The following is a 20,980-nucleotide window of genomic DNA, read 5'->3' on the forward strand; positions in this document are numbered from 1 at the left end:
TAGCATTCTGAATAGGATATTTATTTTCTTAAAGGTATATTTGCCTATGGAATCTGCACTCAGAATACATACATCCATGTAAACTTTTACTGGAACACCGAGTAAGACCATTGACCCCAGAGTTATCTAAGAAGCTTTTCATCCATACAGTGACTGTTTATTACAATGCCAGGTGCACTTCCAGATGCTGCAAATATAAACTATTATTTTGATTATTTACAGTAGCACCTAAAGGATTGAGGCCCCACTATAAGAAGTTATTTTGGGCTGATACATCTAAAATATACAAGTATGTGTAAAATACATCAGAATGAATTATGGAAGTGCAATATGCGTTTGCATAGGCCAGGGTGGATTGATTTATATGGGGCAGGCAAACTTTTTGGCCTGAGGGCCACATCGGGTTTCGGAAATTGTATGGAGGGCCGGTTAGGGGAGGCTGTGCCCCAACCCCCTATCCTCCTCCCCTTGCTTCTCTCCGGCCCCTGACCCCGCCCCCCCCCGGGACTCCAGCCCCATCCAAACCCCCCCACTGCCTGTCCCCTGACTGCCCCCAGAATCCCTGCCCCTGACTGCCCCCCACCACCCCATCCAACCCCCCTCCTTCCGACTGCCCCCGGGGACCCCTGCCCCCATTCAACCCCCCCCCCCGTTCCCCGACCCCATCCACACCCCCGTTCCCTGACCAACACCCCGAACTCCCCTGCCCTCTATCCAACCCCCCTGCTCCTTGCCCCCTTCCCGCGCAGCACAGAGCACTGCTGGTTGGCAGCGCTACAGCCACATCACCCAGAGCATTGCCCAGCCACCCAGAGCATTGCACTGGTGTAGTTGGACCATATGAACTGGAACCATAAACTCACTGAACATTAAATCCCACCAAATGAGGGTAAATCCATCCTCATCATCATATCCACTCATTATACTGCACACCTGAACATAGCCATTATATGAACAATATAACCCCATATCTCAATGTCTGTACTTTGACCCGTTAAACTTTAACCCCCAATCGGGGACATTGCAGATTAGGTATTCCTTACACCACCCGTTCCTAAACCGAATTTCGCACCCCTTGATAATCTGTACCTTATTCCCTAATAACCAGAAACTTCTATGCTTAAACTCTGTACCGTTTTCTTTTTACTTCAACATCTTAATAAAATTATTAAATTACTCTCCATAACTGCTACCAGTAGCACATTCCTACGCAGAGCAGTTTAATACACTACACCGCCAGCATGTCGTGCCGAGGCTGCGGGGGAGGGGCCGGGGGCTAGCCTCCTGGGCCAGGAGCTGGGCAAGAGGGTCCCGTGGGCCGGATGTGGCCCATGGGCCCTAGTTTGCCCATCTCTGATTTATATCCAAGTGATTTAAATCACCAACTTTAATCATGATTTAAATCACACAGCAAGAAATCTTGATTTGTATTTTAGTTATTTACTCAAGAGGTCAATTCTCATTGGTTGGTAACCATTAAGCCGTGTTGATTTGCAGCAAAATATACCCTTTACACTAAATTTGGTTCTTTTTTGCTAACCAGGAGGAGACACTATAGCTATACACTTATTTAAGCTGTTAATATACCTCATTTATTCAGATTCCTAATTTTTTACACTTTATTATTATAAGTGGTGAATTATGCACATTTCTTATTAACTCTTTGGAATTTTCCCCTCCATACACACACTTGTGATTTGTGTCAAGCTGCAACAGGATGAAGATTAGAATTCAATTAAAATGCATAAACACAGCATTTTTTAATGATTTAACAAAAGTAATTTAGATATGCTGGACACCTAAGAAAAAAGTTTAACACATTTTGCATTTAAAACTAATCAGTGTATTAAACAAAGGAAGTATTTGTAGTAGTGAACTGAGCTGACAGTGACTAGAAACAAGGGCCCAAAGGCACAAACACACTTAGGCATCTCAGTCTGGGTTTAGGCACCACTGTGATTCATAAAACTTCCGCATACCCCTGTAGGTGCCTAAACTCACAATGTCTAAATTTTCAGGGGAAGAAAGTTCCAAGCTTCCACTGCCTCACTCTAGGTACCCAGATGCCTAACTCCTGCCTAAGCCCCAGAGCAATGCATGAATGGGGGAAGAGAGGCATTTGCCCGCCTATCTCGCATGGGAAACCTCATCCAGTAGGTGATCTCAAAGGCCATTACTAGATCAGGTCCCATTCAAAACCTGGTTGGAGAACGACTAGTTCCAGAAGAATCTATGCGTAAGGTTGGCATGGAAGAAAGAAAGAAAGTGTTTTTGGAAGAAGTGAACATATAGGCAAAACAACTAGCATAATTGGTGAGGCATAGCAGGGGACATGAAAAAGTACAAAAGCAGGTCAGTAAGAAGGACCTACATTACAAAGGAACTTGAAATGGTAAGTACCAGAAGCCTGTACACGGTCTACTGGAGAAGGGAAATCCAGCAGAACTCTATATTGCAGGGGTGGCCAAACTGTGGCTCACGAACCATATGTGGCTCTTTTACAGTTAAAATGTGGCTCGCAGAGCCTTCCACATTCTCCCATTCTCCACCTACCAGAGCTCAGCACCTCTGCCTGCCAGATAAGGGTGGTGGGATAAGGGCTTCTGCCCAGAAGGGAGAGGGGGTCTTGAGGCTTCAGCAGCAGTAGGGCTGAAGCCCTGAGCCCCAGCTCTCGAACTTCTGAAGATTGTCGTGTGCAACTTGGAGGGTCAGTAAATTTGGCCACCCCTGATATATTGCAATGTGGTTTTGGCACTAAGCATTAGAAATTGTCACCCTGACACATACCAATGTTTTTGAAAGATGCCCGTTTCAGACTTATCCATTCAGAAACGAAAGCGTACAAAGATTAACCACTTTTCATACACTAGCCACTACTTCTATTTCAATAGAGAAAATGTTGTCACACTGGGCCCTGGTCTACACTACAAGTTTAGGTTGAATTTAGCAGCATTAGATCGATTTAACCCTCCACGTGTCCACACGACAAATTTGGGGTAGTGTGGACGCAATTCGACGGTACTGGCCTACGGGAGCTATCCCAGAGTGCTCCATTGTGACCTCTCTGGACATCACTTTCAACTCAGATGCACTAGCCAGGTACACAGGAACTTTTGAATTTCATTTCCTGTTTGGCCAGCGTGGCAAGCTCATCAGCACAGGTGACCATGCAGTCCCAGAATCGCAAAAGAGCTCCAGCATGGACTGAACAGGAGGTACTGGATCTGATCACTGTATGGGGAGATGGATCCGTTCTATCAGAACTCCATTCCAAAAGACAAAATGCCAATATATTTGCCAAAATCTCCAAGGGCATGATGGGACAGAGGCTACAACAGGGACCTGCAGCACTGCCTTGTGAAAATTAAGGAGCTCAGGCAAGCCTACCAAAAAACCAAAGAGGCAAACAGCCGCTCCGGTCAGAGGCCCAGACATGCCGCTTCTATGATGAGCTGCATGCAATTCTAGGGAGCGCCCCTACTACTACCCCACCCCTGTCAGTGGACACCTGCAAGGGGGGAGTCTCACGCAACAGGCATGAGGATTCTGGGGATGAGGAGAAGGATAGCACACAGCAGGCAATAGGAGAAACCATTCTCCCCAACAGCAAGGAACTGTTTATGACCCTGGAGCCAATACCCTCACAACCCTCCCAAAGCAGGCTCTCAGACCATGAAACCAGAGAAGGCACCTCTGGTGAGTGTACCTTTGTAACTATAATACATGGTATAAAAGCAAGCATGTTTAATGATTAATTTGTCCTGAAGACTTGGGATGCATTCACAGCCAATGTAGCCCCTCCTTTTAAATGGCTAACCCAACAGGTGCTTGGTATGTGAAAGGAGGGTGCTGCTGTTTGAAACCATTTCCACACATTATGAAGGTTAAAAAAGCCAAAAGACTGCGGCTTACCATGGCTGCCTGCAAGCCGAATTCTGTTGCCCGGCCCTGTATGTGTGATCTCACACCAAACCAGCAGGCCTTCAATGTAAGGGACAAAATGCGACCTTGTACCAAAAGTACATGTGCTGTGTAACGTTAACAGCTTGATTCACCGTGAAAGAGTCTACCCATTGTTCTCTAAAATGTGTCTCTTTAAATACTACTCTCACTTTTTTCCTCCCACAGCTGCAAATGTTTCAACTCTCCCTCTATTATCTCCATCCTAGAGGCTAGCGCAGATAAGGTGGTGAAAAAAACACACTCAGCTCATGCAGTCCTCCCGCACTGAAAGAGCTCAGCAGAATGCTTGGAGGCAAACAATGTCAGAGTCCAGGAAAGCAGAAAATGAACGCAAGGACACGAGGGACGAGCAAGATGAGAGAAGGCAGAATGCAATGCTGAGGCTACTGGGGGATCAAACTGATGTGCTCCAGTGTCTGGTGGAGCTGCAGGAGCACAGACAGCCCCTGCAGCCCGTGTAACCGCCCACCCTCCTCCCCAAGTTCCATAGCCTCCTCACCCAGATGCCCAAGAACATATGGGGGGGGGGAGGAGGCGGCAGGCGGGTGCCTCCGGGCACCCTACCACTCCACCCCAGAGGACTGCTCAAGCAACAGAAGGCTGGCATTAAATAAGTTTTGAAGTGCAGTGTGGCCTTGTCCTTCCCTCCTCCCCTCATCCACCACCCCACCCGGTGCTTCCCTCCTCACCCACCCCTCCCAGGCTACCTTGGCAGTTATCCCCCTATTTGTGTGATAAATTAATAAAGAATGCATGATTTTGAAACAATGACTTTATTGCCTCTGCAAGCAGTGATCGAAGAGGGGAGGGCGGTTGGCTTACAGGGAAATAGAGTGAACCAAGGGGCGGGTTTTCATCAAGGAGAAAAACAGAACTGTCACACTGTAGATTCGCCAGTCACGAAACTGATTTTCAAAGTTTCTCTGATGCACAGGGTGCCCTGGGGTGCTCTTCTAATTGCCCTGGTGTCTGGCTGCATGTAATCAGCGGCCAGGCCATTTGCCTCAACCTCCCACCCCGCCATAAACGTCTCCCCCTTACTCTCACAGAGATTGTGGAGCACACAGCAAGCAGCAATAACAATGGGAATATTAGTTTCGCTGAGGTCTAGCCAAGTCAGTAAACTGCGCCAGCGCGCTTTTAAACGTCCAAATGCACATTCTGCCACCATTCTGCACTTGCTCAGCCTATAGTTGAACAGCTCCAGGGTGTTCAACTATACTGTCCCGGGTGCCAGTGTATGGCTTCATGAGCCAGGGCATTAAGGGGTAGGCTGGGTCCCCAAGGATACATATAGGCATTTCAACATTCCCCAACAATTATTTTCTGGTCTGGGAAGTAAGTCCCTTCCTGCAGCTGTTCAAACAGACCAGAGTTCTTGAAGATGCGAGCGTCATGTACCTTTCCCGGCCATCCCACACTGAGGTCATTTAAACGCCCCTTGTGATCCAACAGTGCCTGCAGCACCACTGAAAAGTACCCCTTGTGGTTTACATACTGGCTGCCAAGGTGGTCCGGTCCCAAGATAGGGATCTGCATTCCGTCTATCGCCCCACCACAGTTAGGGAATCCCACTGCAGCAAAGCCATCCACTATGACCTGCACATTTCCCAGAGTCATTACCCTTGACAGCAGCAGCTCAGTGATTGCGTTGGCTACTTGGATCACAGCAGCTCCCACAGTAGATTTGCCCTCTCCAAATTGATTCCCGACTGACCGGTAGCTGTCTGGCATTGCAAGCTTCCAGAGGGCTATCGCCACTCACTTCTCAACTATGAGGGCTGCTCTCATCTTGGTATTCTTGCACTTCAGGGCAGGGGAAAGCAAGTCACAAAGTTCCATGAAAGTGCCCTTACGCATGCAAAAGTTTCACAGCCACTGGAAATCATCCCAGATCTGCAACACTATGCGGTCCCACCAGGCTGTGCTTGTTTCCTGGGCCCAGAATTGGCATTCCACAGCATGAGCCTGCCCCATTGCCAGCAGGATGTCCAAATGGCCAGGGCCCGTGCTTTGAGAGAAGTCCTCATCACTCTCGTCACCGCGCTGCCATCGCCTCCTCGCCTGCTTTTGCAGTTTCTGGTTCTGCACATATTGCAGGATAATGCGCAAGGTGTTTACAATGCTCATAACTGCCGCAGTGATCTGAGAGGGCTCCATGCTTGCCATGGTATGGCGTCTGCAGGAGAGGAGAGTTGCAGCAGAAGCAGTGGCTGAAGATGGATGCCACGAGAATAGATATTTATAGAGAACGACGAGCGGACCTGTGAGATGGATTCAGGAGAGCAAGAGAGCAGAGTTGCAGCGGAAGTGGTGGAGGACGAGTTAGCACCGCGCACATTTCCCGAGGAAGAACACACGTACCCGGGAGCCCATGGCAGACAACATTGAGAAATTCACTATTGAGACAATAGCAGCAGAGCCAAGTTGCAGCGGAAGCGGTGCATGACAAAGGTTAGCAGCACCCAGGAGGACCAGAACGGATCCCGCGAGCTGCAGCAGAAGCAGTGGATGACGATGACCAGCAGACCTACTGCACCGTCTGCTGCCAGCAGCACCCAGGACACAACAGCAGCAGTGTCAGTGAGCTGGGCTGAGAGGGCTGCACGCTTGTCATGGTATGGCGTCTGCATGGAAAAAAGGCGCGAAACGATTGTCTGCCGTTGCTTTCACAGAGGGAGGGGCGACTGACTACATGTACCCAAAACCATCCCCGACAATGTTTTTGCCCCATCAGGCATTGGGAGCTTAACCCAAAATTCCAATGGGCAGCGGAGACTGTGGGATAGCTACCCACAGTGTACTGCTCCATAAGTCTATGCTAGTCACGACAGTGAGGACGCACTCTGCTGACTTAATGCGCTTAGTGTGGACATACGCAATCAACTGTATAAAATCGATTTCCAAAAATCGTCTTCTATAATATTGACCTAATTTCATACTGTGGACATACCCTTGGACTACTTAAACATAGGCCAGATGAATGCAATGTCGTTTTCACTCCCATTTCAGAAACTGTGCAGACCAATGTTGACATACATTTTGTGTCTGGCATGTACTAGACACAAACTCAGCCATCAAACAATATCAAAACAAAGCTTTGAAAAATAAAACAGTTGAACAAAGACCACTAGCAATTTATGAATTTGGCAAAAGCTTCCAAGAAAATACATGATAATCAGCCCCGCAGATTAGTTATTTCGTGGTGTGCAGGAGGCTCCCTCCCCCACCGAGCCTCCTGCACACCACGAAATAACTAATCTGCGGGGCTGCCGGTGGGCGGGAGGAGCTGGGAGGGAGGAGCTGATGCGGCTGCTGACGTATTACCGTGGCTCTTTGGCAATGTACATTGGTAAACTCTGGCTCCTTCTCAGGCGCAGGTTCACCACCCCTGCCTTAGGGGACATCATCATAACCAATGATGAGCTGCCAAAATCTTAACTGGTTCCCTCCTCACCCCACGAGGGGGTCGTGGCCCACCCCTGCCCCCCGGGACTCCTGCCCCATCCAACCCCCCACGTTCCTTGACGTGTGCCCCCGCCTCATCTACCCCCCTCCCCTGTCTGCTCCCAGAACCGGGCAGGAGGGTCTCGTGGGCCACTGCAGTGGGTGTCTGCCCCGCCCCTAAGAGCCAGAGGAACCTGCCGGGGGCCAGGTGGGGAGTCCCGGTGGTGCTTACCTGGGGCAGCTCACAGGAAGCATCTAGCAGGTCCCTCTGGCTTCTCAGGGCGGGGTAGCATAGCTAGGGAGGGAGCAGGGGGAGCGGCAGCTCCCCCCACTGATCACATCAAAAATGGCGCCTTAGGTACTGACTTCATGGGTGCTCTGGGGCTGGAGCAACCACAGGGAAAATTTGGTGGGTGCAGAGCATGCATCGGCAGCTCCCTGCCCCGTGCCTGGCCCCAGCTCACCTCTGCTCCGCCTCCGCAAGCGGTGGCTTCACGCTCAGGCCCAGGGAGGCGGAGTTGAGCTGGGGAGGGGAGCCGTTCCCCTGCGTGCCCCCCCCACCCTCCCCACCCCCCACCAGTTACCTGCTGTGGTCCAGGCGGCCTCCTCGCGCCCTCCCACCCCAGCTCCCCTCCGCCTCCCTGGGCCTGAGCACGAAGCACCGCTTGCTTCTCAGCCCTCCCAGGCTTCCTGCGTGAACAGCTGAAGCTCCAGCTCACCACTGATAACTAATTATTAGAGAAAGGAAAAGAAAAAGTTACAATACCTCAACAGAACAAAAACAATGATTGTTTCAGTTGCAATCTCTTCCATATGTCTCTCTGTGGAGACCTTTCAACAGAAATTATATCTTTGAGTGTGGGTCCACCTCTGGCAGGGACTCTCTTCGAGGAAAGTTAAAACCAAAGTCTATTATTCCCAAAACCAGTAGAGAGCTCTGTCTAGTGAATCATAAATAATAAACTTTATAGATGGGTATAAAGAACTTTCAGAAAGCCTTTGAGAAAGTCCCTCACCAAAGGCTCTTAAGCAAAGTAAGGGATAAGAGGGAAGGTCCTCTCATTGATCAGTAACCGGTTAAAAGATAGTAAACAAAAAGAGTAGAAATAAATGGTCAGTTTCAGAATGGATAGAGCTTAATAGCGGGGTCCCCCAAGGATCTGTTCTGGAACCAGTGCTGTTAAACATATTCATAAATGATCTGGAAAAAGGGTTAAACAGTGAGGTAGCAAAGTTTGTACAATGCAAAATTATTTCTGATAGTTAAGTCCAAAACTGACCGTGAAGAGTTAAAGATGTGACAAATGGGCACAATCCAGACTAAAAGGGGGCTGCATCACCCCTCCCCTACAACCCTGGATACCTTACAATGCCTCACTTTAGTGGCTCCCATCTGAGCCACTCACAGCCTTCAAGCATGTAAGCCACACCCTGAGTGTCTATGTGTAACTGCACCTTGTTAGCTAAACCCTGGCTCTCACTAGACTTGGTTGTACTATAGGGTGACCCAACAATCCAGTCCCAGACCTTCCCAAGAAGCATATATCCTGTACTGCCCACCCCTTTCCTGGAAAGTACCAATATAGTAAGTCTGTTATTCCTTTACGGGAATAATATGGCAATTTATTACCTTAAATAGTCACCCAGACACTTCAACTTAAACACACTGTATTAGATCAAACAGTAAAACACAGGCCTGTATAGAAAGCTGCAAGCAGGGACTTTCTTTCCAGACCAGAAAATTCCATGTAGAAACGCCCATAGTGATCCTGGGAGACCCAGCCTACCCCTTACTCCCATGGCTCATGAAGCCTTACCCCATAATCCTTGACAGCAGCAAGGAGCACTGCAACAGGATCAGCCAGTGCAGAATGACCACTGAATGTGCTTCTGGCAGATTAAAGGGTCACTGGCACTGCCTTTTTGACAGGTTAGACCTCAATGAGGAAAATATTTCTATGGTCACAGCAACATGCTGTGATCTGCATAACATTTGTGAAGCTGGGGGGTGGGGGGGAGTTTCTACAGGGTTGGAGCATTGTGGTGGATCATCTGGCAGCTGATTTTGAGCAGCCAGATACCAAGGCTATTAGAGGAGTTCAACATGGCGGGGGTGGACCTATTTGAATAAGGTAGGCTTTGAAGCAGCATTTTGACAGCCCCAGTAATGTGTTTTTCTTTAATATATTCAGTCAGGCATTGTTTACTTGCTACTTTGAATGATCCTTATAATGATTGCTGCCTGAGCGTTAACTGTACTCTGCAAATGTGCCAATTGCCATGGTGTATGGATTTCAGCAGCAACCACGATATGTAGGACATAAATAAAGAATCATATTTCTAAGACTAAATATTTATTAAACAGTAATACACAGATTTCCATTTTTTACAAAGGACATGACATTGAGGAGCACTCTCAAATGAGGCTCTCACAGCTATGTGCAAGTCAAGCTGGCATTATGAAACATCTCCCTAGGGGTAGAGTGCAAAGTGTACTGCGACAGGCTGGAAACAGGTGAGGAACATGTGGGAAATTTTGGAAGGGCATGGAATGCAGTTCTGTATGGGCTGCTGCGGGAGTCGAGCATGCTTGTGTTCTGACTGCAGTGAAATCAGGGACCTCAGCATCTCTGTTTGGTCCTCCATGAGATTTATCATCCACTCCTGCCTGCCCAGTCTCCTCTCCTGGCTATCAACTCTGAGTTTTTACACCGATTGTCTCTCTCCATGCTCTGTGCTCACTATCTGCAGTATCAGATGATAGCAGCATTTCTCTAACCATGACCTCCTTACTCATCCTCATTTGCCTCCTTTATCTGACAGAGGTGCTCTGACGGTATGTATGCGGCGGCCTTCAAGGCCACATCTGCAGAAGCAAAAGAAACAATACACAGAGGCAGGTTTCAGAGTAACATCCCCGTGTTAGTCTGTATTCACAAAAAGAAAAGGAGTACTTGTGGCACCTTAGAGACTAACCAATTTATTTGAGCATAAGCTTTCATGAGCTACAGCTCACTTCATCGGATGCATACTGTGGAAAGTATAGAAGATCTTTTATACACACAAAGCATGAACAAATACCTCCCCCCACCCCACTCTCCTGCTGGCAATAACTTATCTAAAGTGATCACTCTCCTTACAATGTGTATGATAATCAAGTTGGGCCATTTCCAGCGCAAATCCAGGTTTTCTCACCCCCCACCCCCAACACACACACAAACCCACTCTCCTGCTGGTAATAGCTTATCTAAAGTGACCACACTCCTTACAATGTGTATGATAATCAAGGTGGGCCATTTCCAGCACAAATCCAGGGTTTAACAAGAACGTCGGGGGGGGGGGGGGAGGAAAAAACAAGGGGAAATAGGTTACCTTGCATAATGACTTAGCCACTCCCAGTCTCTATTCAAGCCTAAGTTAACTAGACTAGCTATTTACAACACACATTTTGCTTCTCTACAAAAGAAAAAGGACACTAAAGTTTCTAAACTCTACATGCCAAAAGGGGCCACAGCAGTGGTTCCCTCAACCCACCCAGCAATATTCTTAACCTATCCAACTATACTCTCAGCCCAGCAGAAGCAGCTGTCCTATCTCAGGGCCTCTCCTTCTGCCCCTCCAGCCCCACGAACATGATACAGTTCTGTGGTGACCTAGAATCCTATTTTCGACATCTCTGACTCAAGGAATATTTCCAACACACCTCTGAACAACATACTAATCCACAGAGACCTCCCAACCAACACTACAAACAGAAGGATTCTAGATGGACTCCTCCTGAAGGTCGAAACAGCAGACTGGACTTCTACATAGCCCTGGTCTACACTAGGACTTTAGGTCGAATTTAGCAGCGTTAAATCGATGTAAACCTGCACCCATCCACACGATGAAGTCCTTTAGTTTGACTTAAAGGGGTCTTAAAATCGATTTCCTTACTCCACCCCTGACAAGTGGATTAGCGCTTAAATCGGCCTTGCCGGGTTGAATTTGGGGTACTATGGACACAATTGGACGGTATTGGCCTCCGGGAGCTATCCCAGAGTGCTCCATTGTGACCGCTCTGGACAGCACTCTCAACTCAGATGCACTGGCCAGGTAGACAGGAAAAGAACTGCGAACTTTTGAATCTCATTTCCTGTTTGGCCAGCGTGGCAAGCTGCAGGTGACCATGCAGAGCTCATCAGCACAGGTGACCATGATGGAGTCCCAGAATCGCAAAAGAGCTCCAGCATGGACCGAACGGGAGGTACAGGATCTGATCGCTGTATGGGGAGAGGAATCCGTGCTATCAGAACTCCGTTCCAGTTTTCGAAATGCCAAAACCTTTGTCAAAATCTCCCAGGGCATGAAGGACAGAGGCCATAACAGGGACCAGAAGCAGTGCCGCGTGAAACTTAAGGAGCTGAGGCAAGCCTACCAGAAAACCAGAGGGGCGAACGGCCACTCCAAGTCAGAGCCCCAAACATGCCGCTTCTATGATGAGCTCCATGCCATTTTAGGGGGTTCAGCCACCACTACCCCAGCCGTGTTGTTTGACTCCTTCAATGGAGATGGAGGCAACACAGAAGCAGGTTTTGGGGACAAAGAAGAAGAAGAAGATGAGGAGGAGGTTGTAGATAGCTCACAGCAAGCAAGCGGAGAAACCAGTTTTCTTGACAGCCAGGAACTGTTTCTCACCCTGGACCTGGAGCCAGTACCCCCCAAACCCACCCAAGGCTGCCTCCTAGACCCAGCAGGCGGAGAAGGGACCTTCGGTGAGTGTACCTTTTAAAAAACTATACATGGTTTAAAAGCAAGCATGTGAAAGGATTACTTTGCCCTGGCATTCGCGGCTCTCCTGGATGTACTCCCAAAGCCTTTGCAAAAGGTTTCTGGGGAGGGCAGCCTTATTGCGTCCTTCATGGTAGGACGCTTTACCACTCCAGGCTAGTAACACGCACTCGGGAATCATTGTACAACAAAGCATTGCAGTGTATGTTTGCTGGAGTTCAAACAACATCCGTTCTTTATCTCTCTGTGTTATCCTCAGGAGAGTGAGATATCATTCATGGTCTCCTGGTTGAATTAGGGTGCTTTTCTTCAGGGGACACTCAGAGGAGCCCGTTCCTGCTGAGCTGTTTGCCTGTGGCTGAACAGAAATGTTCCCCGCTGTTAGCCACGGGGAGGGGGGAGGGTTGAGGGGGTAGCCACGCGGTGGGGGGAGGCAAAATGCGACCTTGTAACGAAAGCACATGTGCTATGTATGTAATGTTAACAGCAAGGTTTACCCTGAAAGACTGTAGCCACTATTTTATAAAATGTGTCTTTTTAAATACCGCTGTCCCTTTTTTTCCTCCACCAGCTGCATGTGTTTCAATGATCACAGGATCTTCTCCTTCCCAGAGGCTAGTGAAGCTTAGAAAGAAAAAAAACCGCACTCGTGATGAAATGTTCTCCGAGCTCATGCTGTCCTCCCACACTGACGGAGCACAGACAAATGCGTGGAGGCAAATAATGTCAGAGTACAGGAAAGCACAAAATGACCGGGAGGAGAGGTGGCGGGCTGAAGAGAGGGCTGAAGCTCAAATGTGGCGGCAGCGTGATGAGAGGAGGCAGGATTCAATGCTGAGGCTGCTGGAGGATCAAACCGGTATGCTCCAGTGTATGGTTGAGCTGCAGCAAAGGCAGCTGGAGCACAGACTGCCACTACAGCCCCTGTGTAACCAACCACCCTCCTCCCCAAGTTCCATAGCCTCCACACCCAGACGCCCAAGAATGCGGTGGGGGGCCACCGGCCAACCAACCACTCCACCACAGAGGATTGCCCAAAAAAAAGAAGGCTGGCATTCAATAAATTTTACAGTTGTAAACTTTTACAGTGCTGTGTGGCATTTTCCTTCCCTCCTCCACCACCCCTCCTGGGCTACCTTGGTAGTCATCCCCCTATTTGTGTGATGAATGAATAAAGAATGCATGAATGTGAAGCAACAATGACTTTATTGCCTCTGCAAGCAATGATTAAAGGGGAGGAGGGGAGGGTGGTTAGCTTGCAGGGAAGTAGAGTGAACCAAGGGGCGGGGGGTTTCATCAAGGAGAAACAAACAGAACTTTCACACTGTAGCCTGGCCAGTCATGAAACTGGTTTTCAAAGCTTCTCTGATGCGCACCGCACCCTCCTGTACTCTTCTAACCACCCTGGTGTCTGGCTGTGCGTAACCAGCAGCCAGGCAATTTGCCTCAACCTCCCACCCCGCTATAAACATCTCCCCCTTACTCTCACCGATATTGTGGAGCACACAGCAAGCAGTAATAACAGTGGGAATATTGGTTTCGCTGAGGTCTAAGCGAGTCAGTAAACTGCGCCAGCGCGCCTTTAAACGTCCAAATGCACATTCTACCACCATTCTGCACTTGCTCAGCCTGTAGTTGAACAGCTCCTGACTACTGTCCAGGCTGCCTGTGTACGGCTTCATGAGCCATGGCATTAAGGGGTAGGCTGGGTCCCCAAGGATACATATAGGCATTTCAACATCCCCAACAGTTATTTTCTGGATTGGGAATAAAGTCCCTTCCTGCAGCTTTTGAAACAGACCACAGTTCCTGAAGATGCGAGCATCATGCACCTTTCCCGGCCATCCCACGTTGATGTTGGTGAAACGTCCCTTGTGATCCACCAGGGCTTGCAGCACTATTGAAAAGTACCCCTTGCGGTTTATGTACTTGCCAGCTTGGTGCTCCGGTGCCAAGATAGGGATATGGGTTCAGTCTATGGCCCCACCACAGTTAGGGAATCCCATTGCAGCAAAGCCATCCACTATGACCTGCACATTTCCCAGGGTCACTACCCTTGATATCAGCAGATCTTTGATTGTGTGGGCTACTTGCATCACAGCAGCCCCAACAGTAGACTTGCCCCCTCCAAATTGATTCCCAACTGACCGGTAGCTGTCTGGCATTGCAAGCTTCCACAGGGCTATCGCCACTCGCTTCTCAACTGTGAGGGCTGCTCTCATCTTGGTATTCATGCGCCTCAAGCCAGGGGAAAGGAAGTCACAAAGTTCCATGAAAGTGCCCTTACGCATGCGAAAGTTTCGCAGCCACTGGGAACCGTCCCACACCTGCAACACTATGCGGTCCCACCAGTCTGTGCTTGTTTCCCGAGCCCAGAATCGGCATTCCACAGCATGAACCTGCCCCATTAGCACCATGATGCATGCATTGGCAGGGCCCATGCTTTCAGAGAAATCTGTGTCCATGTCCTGATCACTCACGTGACCGCGCTAATGTCGCCTCCTCACCCGGTATCTCTCTGCCAGGTTCTGGTGCTGCATATACTGCTGGATAATGCGTGTGGTGTTTAATGTGCTCCTAATTGCCGAAGTGAGCTGAGCGGCCTCCATGCTTGCCTTGGTATGGCGTCTGCACAGAAAAAAAGGTGTGGAACGATTGTCTGCCGTTACTCTGACGCAGGGAGGGGCGACTGAGGACATGGCTTACAGGGTTGGCTTCAGGGAGCTAAAATCAACAAAGGGGGTGGCTTTACATCAAGGAGTATTTCAGGCAGGACTTCATGGAGGGTTCCAATAAGAAATGGTGCACCTAAGTAATTGTTCTTATTGGAACAAGGAGGTTAGTCTGGCCTCTGATTGATACATGGCTAGATTGACCTTGCTGCACCTTCTCTGTGAGTGATTGCAGTGTGACCTAGAGGAATGAGCCTCCTAAACCGGGGGGGGGGGGGGAATGGGGGAGAAGCAAATGAGTACAAAAAAAAATCTGGTCTATTTCTTGTTTTGATCCACTCCATCTATCTTTTATATCTTTGGCTGGCAGCAGACGGTGCAGAAGGACTGCATGCCATCCACATCTCATGGCTGCCAGGCAGAAGATGATGCAATAGGACTGCTAGCAATCCATATCGCCTGCCTGCTCATCATAAGATGGTTCAATAGGACTGACTGCAGGACTAAAGAGAATGACCTGGTCAAGTCACTCCAAATTTAGTCCCTGCGCCCATGTCTGCCCAGGCGCTCCTGGCCGACGTGGCCAGGAGCACCTCGGACATGACCATGATGGCTACCAGTCATATTGCACCGTCAGCTGTCAGAAGGCAATGGGTTGCTGCTACTGTGTAGCAATGCAGTACCGCATCTGCCAGCACCCAGGAGACATAGGGTGACGGTTACCTGAGTGGGCTACATGCTTGCCATGGTATGGCGTCTGCACAGATAACTCAGGAAAAAAGGCGCGAAACAATTGTCTGCCCTTGCTTTCACGGAGGGAGGGAGGGAACGGGGGCCTGACGATATGTACCCAGAACCACCCGCGACAATGTTTTAGCCCCATCAGGCATTGGGATCTCAACCCAGAATTCCAATGGGCAGCGGAGACTGCGGGATAGCTACCCACAGTGCAACACTCCGGAAGTCGACGCTTGCCTCGGTACTGTGGAAGCACTCCGCCGAGTTAATGCACTTAATGCACTTACAGCATTTTCTGTGGGGACACACACACTCGAATATATAAAACAAATTTCTAAAAAAACGACTTCTATAAATACGACCTTATTCCGTAGTGTAGACATACCCATAGAGTGCTTCCGCCAACATGCACGGGCTGAAATTTTGGAAAAGCAGCATCACTTGCCCCATAACCTCAGCTGTGCAAAACACAATGCCATCCACAGTCTCAGAAACAACTCTGACATCATAATCAAAAAGGCTGATAAAGGAGGTGCTGTTGTCATCATGAATAGGTCGGAATATGAACAAGAGGCTGCTCGGCAGCTCTCCAACACCACTTTCTACACGCCATTACCCTATGATCCCGCTGAGAGTTACCAAAAGAAACTACAGCATTTGCTCAAGAAACTCCCTGAAAAAGCACAAGATCAAATCCGCACAGACGCACCCCTGGAACCCCGACCTGGGATATTCTATCTACTACCCAAGATCCATAAACCTGGAAATCCTGGGTGCCCCATCATCTCAGGCATTGGCACCCTGACAGCAGGATTGTCTGGCTATGTAGACTCCCTCTTCAGGCCCTAGGCTACCAGCACTCCCAGCTACCTTCGAGACACCACTGACTTCCTGAGGAAACTACAATCCATTGGTGATCTTCCTGATAACACCATCCTGGCCACTGTGGATGTAGAAGCCCTCTACACCAACATTCCACACAAAGATGGACTACAAGCCGTCAAGAACACTATCCCCGATAATGTCACGGCTAACCTGATGGCTGAACTTTGTGACTTTGTCCTTACCCATAACTATTTTACATTTGGGGACAATGTATACCTTCAGATCAGCGGCACTGCTATGGATACCCGCATGGCCCCACAGTATGCCAACATTTTTATGGCTGATTTAGAGCAACGCTTCCTCAGCTCTCGTCCCCTAAAGCCCCTACTCTACTTGCGCTATATTGATGACAGCTTCATCATCTGGACCTATGGAAAAGAAGCCCTTGAGGAATTCCACCATGATTTCAACAATTTCCATCCCACCATCAACCTCAGCCTGGTCCAGTCCACACAAGAGATCCACTTCCTGGACACTACAGTGCTAATAAACAATGGTCACATAAACACCACCCTATACCGGAAACCTACTGACCGCTATTCCTACCTACATGCCTCCAGCTTTCACCCTGACCACACCACACGATCCATCGTCTACAGCCAAGCTCTGCGATACAACCGCATTTGCTCCAACCCCTCAGACAGAGACAAACACTTACAAGATCTCTATCAAGCATTCTTACAACTACAATACCCACCTGCTGAAGTGAAGAAACAGATTGATAGAGCCAAAAGAGTTCCCAGAAGTCACCTACTACAGGACAGGCCTAACAAAGAAAATAACAGAACGCCACTAGCCGTCACCTTCAGCCCCCAACTAAAACCCCTTCAACACATTGTTAAGGATCTACAACCTATCCTGAAGGATGACCCAACACTCTCACAAATCCTGGGAGACAGGCCAGTCCTTGCCTACAGACAGTCCCCCAACCTGAAGCAAATACTCACCAGCAACCACATACCACACAACAGAACCACTAACCCAGGAACCTATCCTTGCAACAAAGCCCGTTGCCAACTGTGCCCACATATCTCTTCAGGGGACACCATCACAGGGCCTAAGAACATCAGCCACACTATCAGAGGCTCGTTCACCTGCACATCCACCAATGTGATATATGCCATCATGTGCCAGCAATGCCCCTCTGCCATGTACATTGGTCAAACTGGACAGTCTCTACGTAAAAGAATAAATGGACACAAATCAGATGTCAAGAATTATAACATTCATAAACCAGTCGGAGAACACTTCAATCTCTCTGGTCACGCGATTACAGACATGAAAGTTGCAATTCTTCAACAAAAAAACTTCAAATCCAAACTTCAGCAAGAAACTGTTGAATTGGAATTCATTTGCAAATTGGATACAATTAACTTAGGCTTGAATAGAGACTGGGAGTGGCTAAGTCATTATGCAAGGTAACCTATTTCCCCTTGTTTTTTCCTACCCCCCTCTTCCCCCCGACGTTCTTGTTAACCCCTGGATTTGTGCTGTAAATGGCCCACCTTGATTTTCATAAACATTGTAAGGAGAGTAATCACTTTAGATAAGCTATTGCCAGCAGGAGAGTGGGGTGGGGGGAGGTATTTGTTCATGCTTTGTGTGTATAAAAGATCTTCTACACTTTCCACAGTGTGCATCCGATGAAGTGAGCTATAGCTCACGAAAGCTTATACACAGAGGCAGTATTGTGAGTGCACTCAGTCTTGAATCATAAAAGTTACATACTCCTTGTCATGAATATAGGGGGAAGGGTGCAACCTTTATATATCCTTGGGAACTGTACTGTATTGCTTTATCTGTAAAGGGTTAAGCAGTTCAAATAACCAAGTTGGCACCTGACCGGAAGGACCAATGTGGAAAGAAGATACTTTCAAATCTGGGGAGGAAGGATTTGTTGTTTGTTCTGTGGGTTGTTCCCTCTCCGAACAGAGGGAGAAGCCAAGCAGGTACAATATCTCCTGAAAATATACCTGGAATAATCCATCTAAAACTACAGAAATTGTGAGTAGGGAAAGGAAATGCGTTCGGTTATCTTTTGTTTTGGCTTGTGAATTTTCCTATGCTACAGGGGTAGTTTCATTCCTGTTTTTGTAACTGTGAAGCTGAGCTCAGAGGGGAATCCTCCGTTTTAAATCTTATTACCCTGTAAAGTTGCCTTCCATCCTGATTCTGCAGGTGTGATTCTTTCACTTTTTTCTTTATAAATAAAATTCTTCTTTTAAAAACCTGATTGATTTCAGTGTCCTGAAGACAAAGGGTCTCGTCTGAGCTCACATTGCTAAGGCAATTGGTTGGTAGTTTATTCTCAAGCCTCCCCAGGAAAGGGGGTGAAGGAGTTTGGGGGGACAGGGATTCCAAGTCACCCTTCCCTGAATATTTTGTGTAAATCACTTGGTAGTGGCAGCAATATCAGCCTAAGGAATTAGTGCCTTAGAGAAGTTTTAACCTAAGCTGGTAACATATAAGCTTACGGGGTCTTTCATGTGGGTCCCCACATCTGTACCCCAGAGTTCAGAGCGTGGGATGGTGAACCCTGACACTCCTCTTTCTCACTTTCCCTTGGCAAGCACACAGCACGGCGAGAGCCCTTAACGTACTGAGTTCAGCCTGTGGGGGAAGAGGCAAGATTGGACCAAGGGTCTGGGTCAGAAGGGGATCTCTACAAGCACGTAGGGACACTATTCTGAATACACCATTTTCCACAGGCAGGGGTGATTGAAGCGGATATCTCACAACTGAGGTATCAGACGATGCAAAGGTACATCTCCTGTATGCGTGCAGCTTCAGACCAGGCTGTGCTGCTTTGGTTCCTGCAGAAATAATTGCTGACTGGCACAACAAACTTTCCTACAATGGGAAAAGAAACAACAGCTCTGTCAAGGAACCTTCAGCAGAGGATTGCCGAGTACCTCCAGGAAAGTTTCACAGAGCTCTCTATGGAGGATTCCTGGGACATCCCGGTGTGCATTAAACTGTGTAGCTGTACAGGGGACTTAGAAGCAGATGCAAACCATCCTAGGGTTATTTTCTATCCTTTATCCCGCTTCTACCATATAACAAAATAAAGGAGAGCTCCACCTCATGTCACCATGCAGTATAAAATCAAAATGAATACTTACCGGAAATCCCCTCTCCTGCTTCAGGCATGCTACAGCCAGAGTGCTGGGATTGGACAGACCCCTCCGGAGTTAAAAAGAGGCCCTGGCTCGCCATGCCACCGGATGACCCTGTCCAACACCCTCCTCCATTTCCTCTTCCATCACTTCATCCTCAGAGTTGACTTCGCTGGCCACAGCCTCCAGTCCCCCGAAAGCATCCATAAGGTTCTTGGTGATGGAGTAATGGTCACCACCGAGGATGGCGTGCAGCTCCTTGTAAAAGTGGCATGTCTTCCACACCGCACCAGAGCAACATTTGGCCTCCCTTGCCTTCTAACACACCTGCCTTAGCTCCTTGATCTTAACACACTATCGCCGTGTCCTTTTCGTGTCCCTTCTGCCCCTGCCATTAGCAATCTGCTTGTACATATCAAAGTTCTTGCAGCTGGAGAAGCACTGCGACTGCACAGCCTCTTCACCCCACAGACCCAGCAGATCCAACTACTCCTATGTACTCCAGGTGGGAGTGTGTTTCCTGCAGAAAGCTGCCATGATCAGCTAGGAAGATGCTATGTGAGCTCTCCACGCTGAACAAACAGTAAGTGACTTTTCAGAAATACCCAGGGCTGTAAAGGGGAGAGTGCAAGCCTATTTACATGACTGCAGGGCAGCGGAGCTGAAACTGCTGACCAGAGCGGTGATGATGGGCATTACGGGACACCTCCTGGAGGCCACTTATGGAGACATAAGCAAGCACAGTATCTACACTAACACTATCGCACTAACTTCATCATTAAAAGCTCTATGCCACTCATCAAGGTGGTTTTATTATGTCTGTGTAGCAGGAAAATTAAATAGGCGGGGGGAGGAACATTGCAGTGTGTACACCTCCACTGTTTCACTGACAAAAGCTGACTTTTGTCAACAGAACTGTGTAGTGTAGACAAGGCCTTATCTGCAAAGCAAACTCTCTCACCACAAGATCCAGCAGATTACTGACCAAACTTTCAGGTCAGGACCTCAGCTGCCAACTTTCATGTGGTAAATGAGAACCTGACTTTCACAATAAGCCAAAAATCAAGTTAACCCCATTTCAAAACAAGGCCAAAACAAGCCAATCCCTAAAAACCCCACCACTCTATGTAACTAGATCCCCCAGCTTGCAATCTGGGACTGTGGTGGGCCCGCTGTGCACCCCTGATGCTCTCCCACATTTTGCCAGGAGCCAATCAAAAAAAAGAAGCAACAAGCCAAAAAACTATCCAACAAGCAACTCACAAGCCAATTAAGACAAAAACAAGCCCAACTTCTATTACCAACATGTGAATTATTCAGTTTACCAACACTCTTATATTTGACCCAACTTACCACAAACTTTTAGACATATATGACTGAAATGGAATT

At 48.4% G+C, this 20,980-nt stretch overlaps 1 protein-coding gene across 3 annotated transcripts in view; it reads right to left on the reverse strand.

Annotated features, from left to right (window-relative positions):
- The window catches only part of DTNBP1 (dystrobrevin binding protein 1), a 179,153-nt gene that overhangs the window by 145,605 nt on the left and 12,568 nt on the right, over nucleotides 1–20,980 (reverse strand). The gene's annotated exons all lie outside the window — the stretch shown is intronic.

Source organism: Lepidochelys olivacea (genome assembly GCF_965140295.1).
Source record: "Lepidochelys olivacea isolate rLepOli2 genome assembly, chromosome: 2".
Classification (NCBI taxonomy): Eukaryota; Metazoa; Chordata; order Testudines; family Cheloniidae; genus Lepidochelys; species Lepidochelys olivacea.